The sequence below is a fragment of the Globicephala melas genome, chromosome 11 (genome assembly GCF_963455315.2).
Source record: "Globicephala melas chromosome 11, mGloMel1.2, whole genome shotgun sequence".
Taxonomy (NCBI): Eukaryota; Metazoa; Chordata; class Mammalia; order Artiodactyla; family Delphinidae; genus Globicephala; species Globicephala melas.
The window spans coordinates 64,489,311-64,501,858 of NC_083324.2; the positions used below are offsets into that span (position 1 = coordinate 64,489,311).

Sequence of the window (12,548 nt, forward strand, 5' to 3'; positions counted from 1 at the left end):
TTCCCCTTTTAAACTAAGACGTCATGTGTTTGTTTTAACACTGAAGTCTATTTTCTCTCCTCAAATCTTTGAGTAGAATTCTTGTTTGAGGAGGAAGGGCTTCCTGTACTTGCTGGCACACCTCTGTACCCCTATGGGTGCATATACCCCAGGTTGAGAAGCAGTCTAAGGGAATTTTAGGCAGCAGCTAGAATTTTCCTACTTCTCCACCATTTCCCCACATATGTGCGCTTTAACCCAAGCACAATAGTACGATCTATCCTCATTTGTTAAATACTATCCTGTACACCACCCCACAAGAGCAAATTATACAGAAAGTTGATCTTACCGCAAAGACATTCTGAAAGAGGGGTGGATATAGAGAAGGATGTCAGAGAAGCACTCCTAGGTGGCTGTCTGTAAGAAGTAGAGAAGCACAGGGATTAAGAGGAATCCTGAATATGGATCCGCTAGCTAAAACAAAATAACAAAAACAAAAAATGCCTCATTTTACACAGAAGCATCTTAGGCTCAGTGAGGTTAAATGACTCTGCTAAGGTCACCAGCAGTTTACAGAAAATTCAGGACTAGAACCCATATCACAGTCTGTTTATTCCATAATATATAGAGCTAAGCAAGAGTAAAAGCTAATACTGTAAATAAATATTTACATTTCCTAAAGAAAAATGTAAATGATAGACCATGGAATGGAAATAGTAAGAGATGATGTTAAATAGAGGCCTGGACTGCAAGTAGAGTAGAGTATACTGGAAGATAAACAGTCAACTAAAGTGGTAGGGACACATAAATACAGGGTGGGACATTTAAATGGAACCATTTGGAGTCGTGTAAACTGGGATCGACTTCATTATAACCTCCCTTATGGTACAGAACCACACGTCAAAACTATTTGCTTTAGTCTTTTGACAAATGTGTTTTCTTCGCAGAACCCAGGAGGAGGGTGAGAAGGGTCAAGGTAATCTGGGGGCAGTCCGGACGAGGCCCTTCAAAGCTCACAGGGAAGTGTGATGGATGGGAAACCATCACAGTTCTTTTCAGGGAAGGGGGCTTAAAGAGAAGACAAAGAAGATGCTGGCAGCAGTGCTGACAGCCTCCTTCTCCAGTCCTGCTCCTTTCTGCGTCGGGGTCTTTGCACATACTGTCCCTTCCTCTAAACTCCGGTTACCTCACTGACTCCCTCTCATTCTTCAGGTCTAACTTACGAGGCCTAACTCCCTCACAGAACCTTCCATGGCCCTTGGTTAGCGTCACTCAGCACCCATTCCTTTTTCTTCCTAGCAGTCACCGCAGTTTGTCCTTACACATTTGTGCATGATGAGTAACTCCATCGGGAGACTGGAAGCTCTCTGAGAGCAGGAACTGTGTGTGCTTTATTCACAGAGTAGGTGCCCTGCCAATAACTGTCAAATGAACACACAGGCACAAACAGGAGAGGCAGCGGTGCTGAGGGGTCTCTCTGGGCCCAGTGTTGGTTATCAGTGTCTGTCTTTCTCTTTTGTCTCACAGACATGTTTCCTCTCTTTCTGTGTCTCCTCTCTCCGTAGCTTCCTGTAAGTCTTTTAAACCAGCACAGGCAACGTCAGAGAGAAAAGGGAGGATGTTTAGGGTCCTGTGACAGGGGGTCCCCCTGAACTGGGAGGTGGCAGCAGGGGGCAGTGGCACCCCGGGAGTAACTTGCAGAGGCAGGCTTCTGCTGAGGGAGAGGGAGGCCCTCTCTCTCTCTCCCTCTGTAGAGCAAGCCAGGGTCAGCAGCAGCCCAAAGCCACAAAAACTGACTTTCAAAGTCCTCCTAAGAGCTGCATCTTTCGACTCCCCCAAACAATCGTGCCTTGTGCCCCAGGACACAGCGCGAGTTACACACTTAAAGCAGTTTCCACAGAACCGCATTCAGTTGGTTTTAAACTCTGGGGAAAGCTGGCAGCCTCTTTGTGGGTTTTTTTAAAAAACTAGTTAGAGGGACAATTAAACCTTTATGGGCCCCAGAATGTACCTATGCAGACATAAATAAGGATCATTCTTCATCACCGGAGAGAATCCACTTTCTGGCAACAGATATATTTTTCTGCCATCGCAGGACAGAGTTGCGCTCACGACTGAGGGCCTTTGTGATTAGGGCAGGTGACAGGGGTCAGCGTGAGCAGAGTTAGAACTTGGACCCAAAGTTCTCAAAATGGACACATCGCAGGCCTCGGGCTTAGCTGTCTGAAATAAATCACAAACTCCCAAAGCCTTCCCAGAAAGCCGCCAGGATTTTAGGCCAAGAACACTCATCTTGCTTCCTCCTTGTGTTACTTTGGGCCAAAATGGTCCATTTGTCAAAGAGCCCTTACTTCTTTATTCCCACTCTTACAACACAATACAATGCATTCACATATTTACAGTGCAATGTCCTTGAACGTTTGGGATGGTTTTTTTTTTAATCTAATAATATCATTAAATGCACCAGGGGGCTCTCTTCTTAAAGGAACCTTTGAGTAAAACTCCTTTGTTAAGTGAATCAGTCTTTTGTAAGGCAAATCATCAGCTACCAATTTGTTCTCCAAATCTGAGATTTCACATAAGAGATTTTCTTAAACCAGGCCCACTTTAGATGGTGGCCTGTGCATTTTCTTTTATTTTTCTGACTTGGGTAAAGACAAGCTTTTCCTGAATAGACATTATTGGACCAGGATGAAGGAATCTCAAACACTTGAGAAATAAATCAGTTTCAATCATTCCCATCATCCATAATTCTTTAGAACCACCAGCCTAAAGCAAAGTATAATGATCTCCCGACAAAGAATTCAGCTGCAGATTTGAGGGCCAGTCTATTTGAAGTCAGTTTCAAAAGAAATGCAGAGAACAGGGGTTTTTTTTAAAGTTATTGTCTTTTTTTTTATTGTGGTAGAATACATAGCATAATATTTATCATTTTAACCATTTGTTAAGGGTACAATTCAGTGGCGTCAAATAAATTAAATCCACAATGTTGTGTAACCTTCACCATTATCTATACCCAAAACCTTTCATCATCCCCAACAAAAACTCTATACCCATTAAACAATAACTCCTCCTCCTCTCCTCCAACACCCCCTTCCTCAGCTCATGGTAACCTCTATTCTAGTTTCTGTCTCTATGAACAGAGAAAAGTTTTAAACTCCAGTTTTACTTTGGGGCTTTTTTTCTTCCCATGGCGTGGGGGGAGAATGGGGAAACCGTGGGCATTCTCTTTGCACCTTGGGGACTCTTCCCAGCGCTGCCTCCCCCCTCCCCGTTCCTCCAACAGTGTCTATGAGATGAAGCCGGAGCTCATTTGAACGGTTTAAACTTGCAGAGGGGCTGCAGCCCCCTGCGGGAACAAAAAGAGGTCACTGGGTCTGAGTCTGTGTTACAAGCTCAGGAATGGCAAGAATTTTCTGACTTCAATAGTCTGAGGAAGTAGGAACACGATGAGCTGGACGGCTGTTTTGGTGTCTGAAGCCTGCATGGAGCCCACATGCGGCCCATGTTCCGTGCCCATTAGCTACAGAGTGAGTACCTGAGACCTGTCAGGGCTCAGAAAGGTGGGAATGCAAGAAGAGCCATGGAGGGCTCCCTCGGGCACCCTCAAATTCTATGCTATGGAATTTCTCAGATTGAAAAACACTGGCTAAACCACTCATAACCCCTGCAGAACCTATATCTCTTGTACCCATTTGTGGCTAACAGATGCACACTCAGAATGACTCACATCCTTCAGTTTGGGTTTTACTTTGTTCACGATGCTTGGAGAGTCTCAAAGGAGCTAGTCTCCTCACCTCTGCCCACCCCCCTTCCCCAGAGCACAACTCAGGATAACAGGAGACTTGGCTTTTGAAATCTGATTAATTGTTTCAAGAACTACATAGAGCCTTGCCTCACCAAGCCCGGGGCTGTGAGCCTGCCAGGGGCCCTTAGGACAACTGGGGCCAAGTGATTCCGCGGCACAGAGAACCGTGAGCCATGGGGCGGTGGAAGGGGAATCCCCTCAAAAACAGGAGGCCTGAATTCCTTCTGCTGCCCATGTGCTGGTGACCCTGGGCAAGTCACTTCACAGCTCTGGCCTCATGTCTCTTAAGCTGGGTGGAAGTGCTCCCCAACTATGAGAATTTGTGGGAAGTGGAAGAGAAGCAAGGCTTTCTGATAATCTGGAATGCTTCAAACAGGAAACAGCTGTTGCCCATAGGTGCTGATATTAATGGAAAGAATGGCTGCAGAGAGGCGGAGGAGGAAACTTGGGGGAAGGAGAGAGTGGATGGGTATATTTTAGATTTCTTTTAGGACAGGTTGAGAATGAAGTTTTGGTTGGATCTTTGTGAGAAAATATTCAGCAGGCAGGTGGAAAGAGGCAGCTGGAATTTTTAAGGAGAGGGATTGAGACTAACTGATAACAAGAATGGTGTTAGGAGTCATGGTTGATAGATGAAATAGTAATAATACCAGACAACACATATACATGCTTACGACGTGCCAGACCCTCAGGGAGCCCTTCACACAGATACGCGACTCTCATTCTCACAACCACCCCACGACAAAGATGGTACTTTTACACCCACTTTACAGATGAGGAGAACTTAAGTATCCTGCCCAGGGTCACACAGTGAATATGTAGTAAGACAGGGATTGAACCCAGGGAATCTGACCTCAGAGTTCTTGACCAGTCTTTCTTATCACCTCCTGAAAAGTGGAGGTGTTGAAGCAAACAAGGAAAGCAATGCAGATGGAGGACAGAACTTTGACAAACACCTGTAAGTGGTACTCCCATTCTTGATCAGCTGTGACCTAAAATCAGATTCTGAGAAGATGAAGGAGTGGGTCAGAAACAACCCAGGTGTCCCTCCTAATGTGGTCGATTAGACTGGCTCTGCACGTGTAAGTAATAACATTGAGCACTCACTATGTGCCAGGCACTGTACTAAAAGACATCACATACATTCTCATTTAGTCCTCTCACAAATCCTATAAAGAAGGAATTATAGCGCCCATTCTACAGGAAAGGAAACAGGTTCCAAGAGCTTAAGGGACTTACCCAGCTAGTAAGTCTCAGAGACAGGAACTTATAACCAAGCTGCGTGCTTCTGGAGCCAGCTCTAGAATTGCCTCCCCCAAGCAGTCTTTCCCGCCTGCCCCTCAACAGTCATGCAATGAAACCTCTGAATATTTCTTATATGTTTTCTATAAGGTGACTCCCTTTAATTACTTTATAGTTGAAACCAGTATCTTAAGTCAGTGCTTCCAGAAGTTGCCAAAGGGTTATCAGCTGCCTTGAACCAATGTTGAAATTTACTACGTGAATATTCGTTAATAGAACCCAACTAGAATAATGCAGAGCCTCTTATTTCTGGTTCCTGAGACACGCCCAGCTCATTCCTACCACACCCAGTTCCATGGAGAACCCTGATTTGGGGGGGAAAAAAAAAATCCCATCTCCATTACAGTGATTGGTTCAGAGAGAGCATGTGACACAAGTCAGGCAAATAACGCACAAGGAGAGGTCAGCTAGAGGCTTCCGGCAACGTTCTTCATCAGCCTGTTTCTTCACACACCCTTAGGGAAGGGAGAGTCTCTCTCCTGGATTTTGACTTTGTCTTCCCAGGGTGGGAGGCCGGGAACTGTCCCTGACCGCCATCTTAATACCAGCTTCACTGCACAGAGAGTCTCGGGGAACCCCTGAAACCCCTGCCTAAGATTCCCAAGCATCAAGCCAATACATTACTTATCATTTAAGCTCCCAACTCCCACTGGAATACAAGCAGCATGAAGGCACAAGCCATGTCTGCCTCCTTCACTGCTGTGTCCTGAGCCCTTCCTATAGAATTAAGCACGGAGAGAGAACTCATTATAGTTGAATGAGTGAGTGACAGAAGCATAGACCTAATATAGGCTCAGAGGAGCCTATAGCTATAGCTAGCAAACACTTTTTAAATCACCTAATCCAAGTCTTCTCTCTTTTCTACTCTATGGTGAGAAAAGAAGGAAGAGTTGCAGTGTTAAAAAGGTTAATAGTTGACCCTCTAATTAGGGCAGGCAGCCTCTAACGCCCATAGTGAGGATCTTCAATCTCTGTGAGGCAAGCCCTCAGGGGGGATTTGATGCCTTGCACAGTCCAAGTTGGAGAACTAGACACCAGGAAGGACTAGGCCCCCAGGCTAAATAAAACTTCACCATCAGTTGATTATAGAAATAGGGACTCAGTTAAAAAAAAATACAAATTTTTATATTAAGATTTTTTTTTTTAAGTACAAAAATACCTTTGAGTGTAATAGTTGGTTGGTTGATGTTTAACGTCGGCTATTTTTCATGAGCAAATTAAAGGAGATACATGGTTATAACTCTACGGGCCTTTAACATGGAAAGCTCCATCTGCATCCCTCTTTGCATATAGGGCTGAAACTACCCACAGCTTCCTTTGCTAGGGACACACCTCTCTCAAAATCCAAACTTACAAAATGAAAGACATGTAGCATTGGTAGACTTCATGACTCCCTTACACTGCAATCCAGAATTCTTGTCTATACTTTTTACATAATATTTTGTTTCTTTTTAAAATCAACTTTATTGAGGTATCATTTCCATGAATAAAATTCACCAATTTTAAGCATACATTTTGATGAGTTTTGACAAATATCTATACCAGGGAACCACCACCACCACCACCGTTAAATAGAATACCTCCCTCATACCCAGAAGTTTCCTTGTGCCCATCTCCTTATCCCAGTCCCCAGGCAACCATGGGTCTGCTTTCTGTCACTATAGATTAGTTTTACCAGTTCTGAAACTTCATATAAATGGAGTTATACAGTATACAGTTATATTAGTCAGCTAGTAAAATACTGCAGACTGGGAGGATAAAACAACAGAAATTTATTGTCTCACAGTTCTAGAGGCTGGAAGACCAAGATCAAAGTGTCAACAGGTTTGGTTTCTCCTAAACCCTCTCTCTCTTTGACAGATGACCTCCTCTCTGTGTCCCTATATGGCCTTTCTCTGTGTGGGCACATCCCTGGTGTCCCTTCCTCTTTTTATAAGGACACGAGTCCTATTGGATTAGGGCCCCATCACCCTTATGAGCTCATTTAACCTTAATTACCTCTTTAAAGGCCCTGTCTCCAAATAAAGTCATATTGGTTAGGGCTTCAACATATGAATCTGGGGACACAATTCAGTCCATAACAGTAGTCTTTTGTGTCTAACATCTATGACTCAGCATAATGTCTGTGTGATTCATCCATTTTTGTGGCATTTATCAGTTTTTTCCTTTTTATTGTAGAGTGTTAGTCCATTCTATGAATATACTACAGTTTTTTATCCATGTATCTGATGGTGGATATTTGGCTTATTTCTAGCTCTTGACTTTGTGAACAAAGCTCCTATAAATATTCTAGTGTCTTTTTGTGGACACATGTTTTAATTTTTCTTGGGTAAATACCTAGGAGTGGAATTGCTAGATAATATGGTAAGTTTGTTTAATTTTATAAGAAACTGCCAAACATTTCTCCCAAGTGGTTGTCTCATTTTACATTTCTACCAGCAGTATACAAAAGTTTCCGTTGTTCCACATTCTTACTAATACTTTGTATTGTCAATCTTTTCCTTTTTCTTTTTTTTTTCTGTTAAGCCATTCTGGTAAGGGTGTAGTGGTTTCTCACTGTGGTTTTAATTTGCATCTTCTTGATGACTAACAATGCTGAGCATCTTTTTTTGTGCTTATTTGTCATTCAGATTCCTCCTCTGGTGAAGTGTCTGTTCACATCTCTTGCTTACTGTAAAAATTGGGTTGTTTTCTTATTGTTGAGTTGTAAGAGTTCTTTACATATTCCGCATACAACTCCTTTATCAGTTATATGCTTTGCAAATATTTTTCTCCCACTCTGTGACTTTCATTCTCCTAACAGTGTCTTCCATATAGAAGAAATTTTCATTTTCATTAAGTCTGGTTGATCAATATTTCCTTATGGATCATGCTTTTGCTGTCATGTTGTCTTGAATAAAGAGTTTTACTTCTTCCTTTCCAATATGGATGCCTGTTTTTTTCTTGCCTTATTGTACTGGCTAAAACCTTTAGTACAATGTTGAGTAGAATTGGTGAGAGGAGGTATCACCGTCTTGCTCCTCATCTTGGAGGGAAAGTATTAAGTTTCACCATTAAGTATGATGTTAGCTGTAGGTTTTTCACAGATGCTTTTTATGAGGTTGAGGAATTTCCTAGTTTGCTTAGTTTTTAATGTGGAATGGATGCTGTATTTTTGTCAAAATTATTTTCTGCATCTATTAAGATAATCGTATGTTTTTTCTTTCTTTCTTTGTTAATAACATGAATTATATTGATTTTCAAATGTTAAGTCAACCTTGCCTTCCTAGAATAAATCTCACTTGGTCATGATGTATTTTGTCTCTTTATATATTGATCTTATTTGCTAAAATCTTGTTTGGAAATTTTGCATCTACTTTCACAAGGAATATCGGTCTGTAGTTTTATTTCCTTATAAATTTGTTCGTATGGTTTTAGTATCAGGGTAATACCAGCTTCAGAATGACTTGGGAAGTTTTTCTCCTCTTCAGTTTTCTGAGTTTGTATATAATTGGTATTTTTTCTCCTTTAAATATTTGCAGAATTTACCAGTGAAGCCATCTAGGCCTGGAGTTTTCTTTGGGGGAAGTTTTAAGTTGCAAATTCAATTTCTTTAACAGATACTGGAGACTTTCCTGGTGGCGCAGTGGTTAAGAATCCGCCTGCCAATGCAGGGGACACAGGTTCGAGTCCTGGTCCGGGAAGATCCCACATGCCGCAGAGCAACTAAGCCCATGTGCCACAACTACTGAGCCTGTGCTCTAGAGCCCGCGAGCTACAACTACTGAGCCTGTGAGCCACAACTACTGAAGCCCACGTGCCTAGAGCCCATGCTCCACAACAAGAGAAGCCACTACAATGAGAAGCCCATGCACCACAACAAAGAGTAGCCCCTGCCACCACAACTAGAGAAAGCCCACATGCAGCAACAAAGACCCAACACAGCCAAAAATAAAATTAATTAATTAATTAATTTAAAAAAAAAGATACTGTGCTATTCAGGTTACCTATTCTCTTTGAGTTTTGATAGTTTGTCTTAGGAATTTGTCTGTTGCATATAAGTTGTCTAATTTATTGTTCATTGTTGACATAGGCAAAGTTGTTCATAATATTCCCTTATTATCTTTTTTTACCTGTAAAATATGTAGTGAGGTCACCTCTCTCATTACTAATATTGGTAATTTGTGTCTCCTCTCTTTTTTCCTGATCTAACATGGTTAATATTTATCAGTATTATTGATCTTCTCAAAGATCTACCTTCTGGCTTCATTTTTCTTCATTGTTTTGCTGTATTTTATTTCATTAATTTCTGCTCTGATCTTTACTATTTCCTTTCTTCTGCTTATTTTTGGTTTCATTTGCTCTTCTTTTTCTAGTTCCTTAAAGTGGAAGCTGAGATGATTGATTTGAGACCTTTTTAGTACCAAATTAGTAGCAGCCCACAAATTCTGACATGTTGGGTTTTCATTTTCAGTCCATTCAAAATACATTCTAAATACATCCCTTTTATATTTTTTATTTGACCCTTGGTTATTTATAAGTGTGTTATCAAGTTCCCAAATATTTGGAGATTTTTCCAAGAATCTTTCTGTTATTAACTTTCTAATTTAATTCCATTGTGATGAGAGGACAAATTTTTTATGACTTGAATTTTTAAAGTTTATTGAAACTTACTTTGTAATCCAGAATATGGCCTATTTTGGTAAATGTTCCATGTGCATTTGAAAATAATGTACATTCTGCTGTTGTTGGATAGAGTGTTCTATAAATGTCAGTTAGGTCAAGTTGACTGATGGTGTTTGTCTTCTATACCCTTGATTATTTTCTCCCTACTTGTATATCAATTAATAAGAGAGAGCATTGAAATCTCCTATTATAATTGTTATTTGTCTATTTCTCCTTGCAGTTCTATCAGTTTTTGCTTCACATATTTTGAAGCTCTGTTATTAGGTGCACAAACTTTTAGAATTAAGTCATCTTGATGAATTGCCCACTTTATGATTATAAAATGATCTTCTTTATACCTGGAAACATTCTTTGCTCTGAAATTTGCTTTGTCTGACGTTAATATAGCCACTACATGTTTCTTTGTTTGTTTGTTTCACAACTATTTTTAATCTAATAATATATCATAGACATCTTTCCAAGACATAGCCATCTTTCTTGAGATATAATTGACATATAACATTATATTAGTTTCAAGGGTACAACATTTTGATTTGATATACATATATATTGCAAAATGATCACCACAATAAATCTAGTTAACATTCATCACAAATTTTCTTTCTTGTGATGAGAACTTTTAAGATCTACTCTCTCAGCAACTTTCAAATATACAATACAGTATTATTATTAAGTATGGTCACTGTGATGTACATCACATCCCCAGGTCTATCTTTTCTTTTGATTAGTGTTAGCATGATATATCTTTTTACACCATTTTACTTTCTGACATATCTGTGTTTTTATATTTAAAGTGTATTTCTTATGATATGGAGAAAAGGGAACCCTCCTACACTGCTGATGGGAATGTAAGTTGGTGCAGCCACTGTGGAAAACAGTATGGAGGTTCCTCAGAAAACTAAAAATAAAATTCGCATATGACCCAGCAATCCTACTCCTGGGCATATATCCAGTCAAAACTATAATTCAAAAAGATACATGCAACTCTATATTCATAGTAGCACTATTCACAATAGCCAAGACATGGAAACAACCTAAATGTCCATCGACAGATGAATGGATAAAGAAGATGTGGTACATATACACGATGGACTACTACTCAGCCATAAAAACGAACAAAATAATGCCATTTGCAGCAACATGGATGCAACTAGAGATTATCATACTAAGTGAAGTAAGTCAGAAAGAGAAAGACAAATACCATGATACCACATACAGGGAATATAAAATATGACACAAATGAACCTATCTATGAAACAGAAACAGAATCACGGACATAGAGAACAGACTGGTGGTTGCCAAGGGGGAGGGGGTTGGGGGAGGGATGCAGTGGGAGGTTGGGGTTAGCAGATGTAAGCTTTTATATATAAAATGGATAAACAAAAAGGTCCTACTGTGTAGCACAGAGAACTATATTCAATATCCTATGATAAACTACAATGGAAAAGAATATAAAAAAATAAAGAGTGCATATATATATATATAAAACTGAAAAAATAAAATGTATTTCTTATAAGCACCATATAATTTGATCTTGCTTTTTTATCCAATCTAACAATCTCTGCCTTCTAATTAGAGCATTTAGACCATTTGTTTTTTTTGTAAGCTCAAAGAATTATGTGAAGTTTTTTGTTTGGTTTGGTTTGGTTTTAATTACGATAAAATATACATAACATAAAAATTACCATCTTAACCATTTTAAGTATACAGTTTAGTAGTGTTAAGTATATTCACATTGTTGTGCAAACAATCTCTAGGACTTTTTCATCTTGCAAAACTGAAACTCTATACCCATAAACAATAACTCCTCATTTCTCCCTCCCCCAACCCCCAGCAACCACCATTCTACTTTCTGTTTGATGTGTTTGGCTACTCTATTTACCTCATATAAGTGAAATCATACAGTATAGACCATTTCCTTTTTCTTAACTTTATTTTTTATTGAAGTATAGTTGAATTACAATGTTGTGTTAATTTGCTGCTGTACAGCAAAGTGACTCAGTTATACCTATATATATTCTTTTTCATATTCTTTTCCATTATGGTTCCTCACAGGACATTGAATATAGTTCCCTGTGCTATATAGTAGGACCTTGTTGTTTATCCATCCTATATATAATAGTTTGCATCTGCTAATCCTGAACTCCCAATCCAACCCTCTCCCACTCCCCTCCCCCTTGGCAACCACCAGTCTATTCTCTATGTGCCCGATTCTGTTTCTGTTTCATAGATAGATTCATTTGTTAGACCATTTACTTTTTTTTTTTTTTTTTTTTTTTTGTGGTACGCGGGCCTCTCACTGTTGTGACCTCTCCCGTTGCGGAGCACAGGCTCCAGACGCGCAGGCTCAGCGGCCATGGCTCATGGGCCCAGCCGTTCCGCGGCATGTGGGACCTTCCCGGACCGGGGCACGAACCCGTGTCCCATGCATCGGCAGGCGGACTCTCAACCACTGTGCCACCAGGGAAGCCCAGACCATTTACTTTTAATGTGATTATTGATATGGTTAAGTTTGTCTACCATTTTGCTATTTGTTTTACATTTGTTCCATTTCTTTCTTTGTTTCCTTTTTTCTCTTTTTATGTGTTCTTTTGGATTGAGTATTTTTTATGATTCCATTTTATTTCCTTTGTTGGCTTAGTAGCTATAATTCTTTGTTTTGTTATTTTAGTGGTTGCTTTGAGGTTTATGGTATTTATATCTTAACACAGCCTGCCTTTAATTGATATTATACCACTTCACATATAGTATAAGAACCTTACTATAGAATATGTCCATTTCCCCCCTCTTGGCC

General features: G+C 40.1%; 1 protein-coding gene across 2 annotated transcripts in view; it reads right to left on the reverse strand.

The window, feature by feature from the left end:
• The window catches only part of TCP11 (t-complex 11), a 71,150-nt gene that overhangs the window by 32,500 nt on the left and 26,102 nt on the right, over window positions 1–12,548 (reverse strand). For both annotated transcript variants that reach the window (XM_070046795.1, XM_070046796.1), the window contains exon 2: window positions 329–396. The gene's annotated coding sequence lies outside the window, so the exon portion shown is untranslated. The remainder of the gene's footprint in view (window positions 1–328; window positions 397–12,548) is intronic.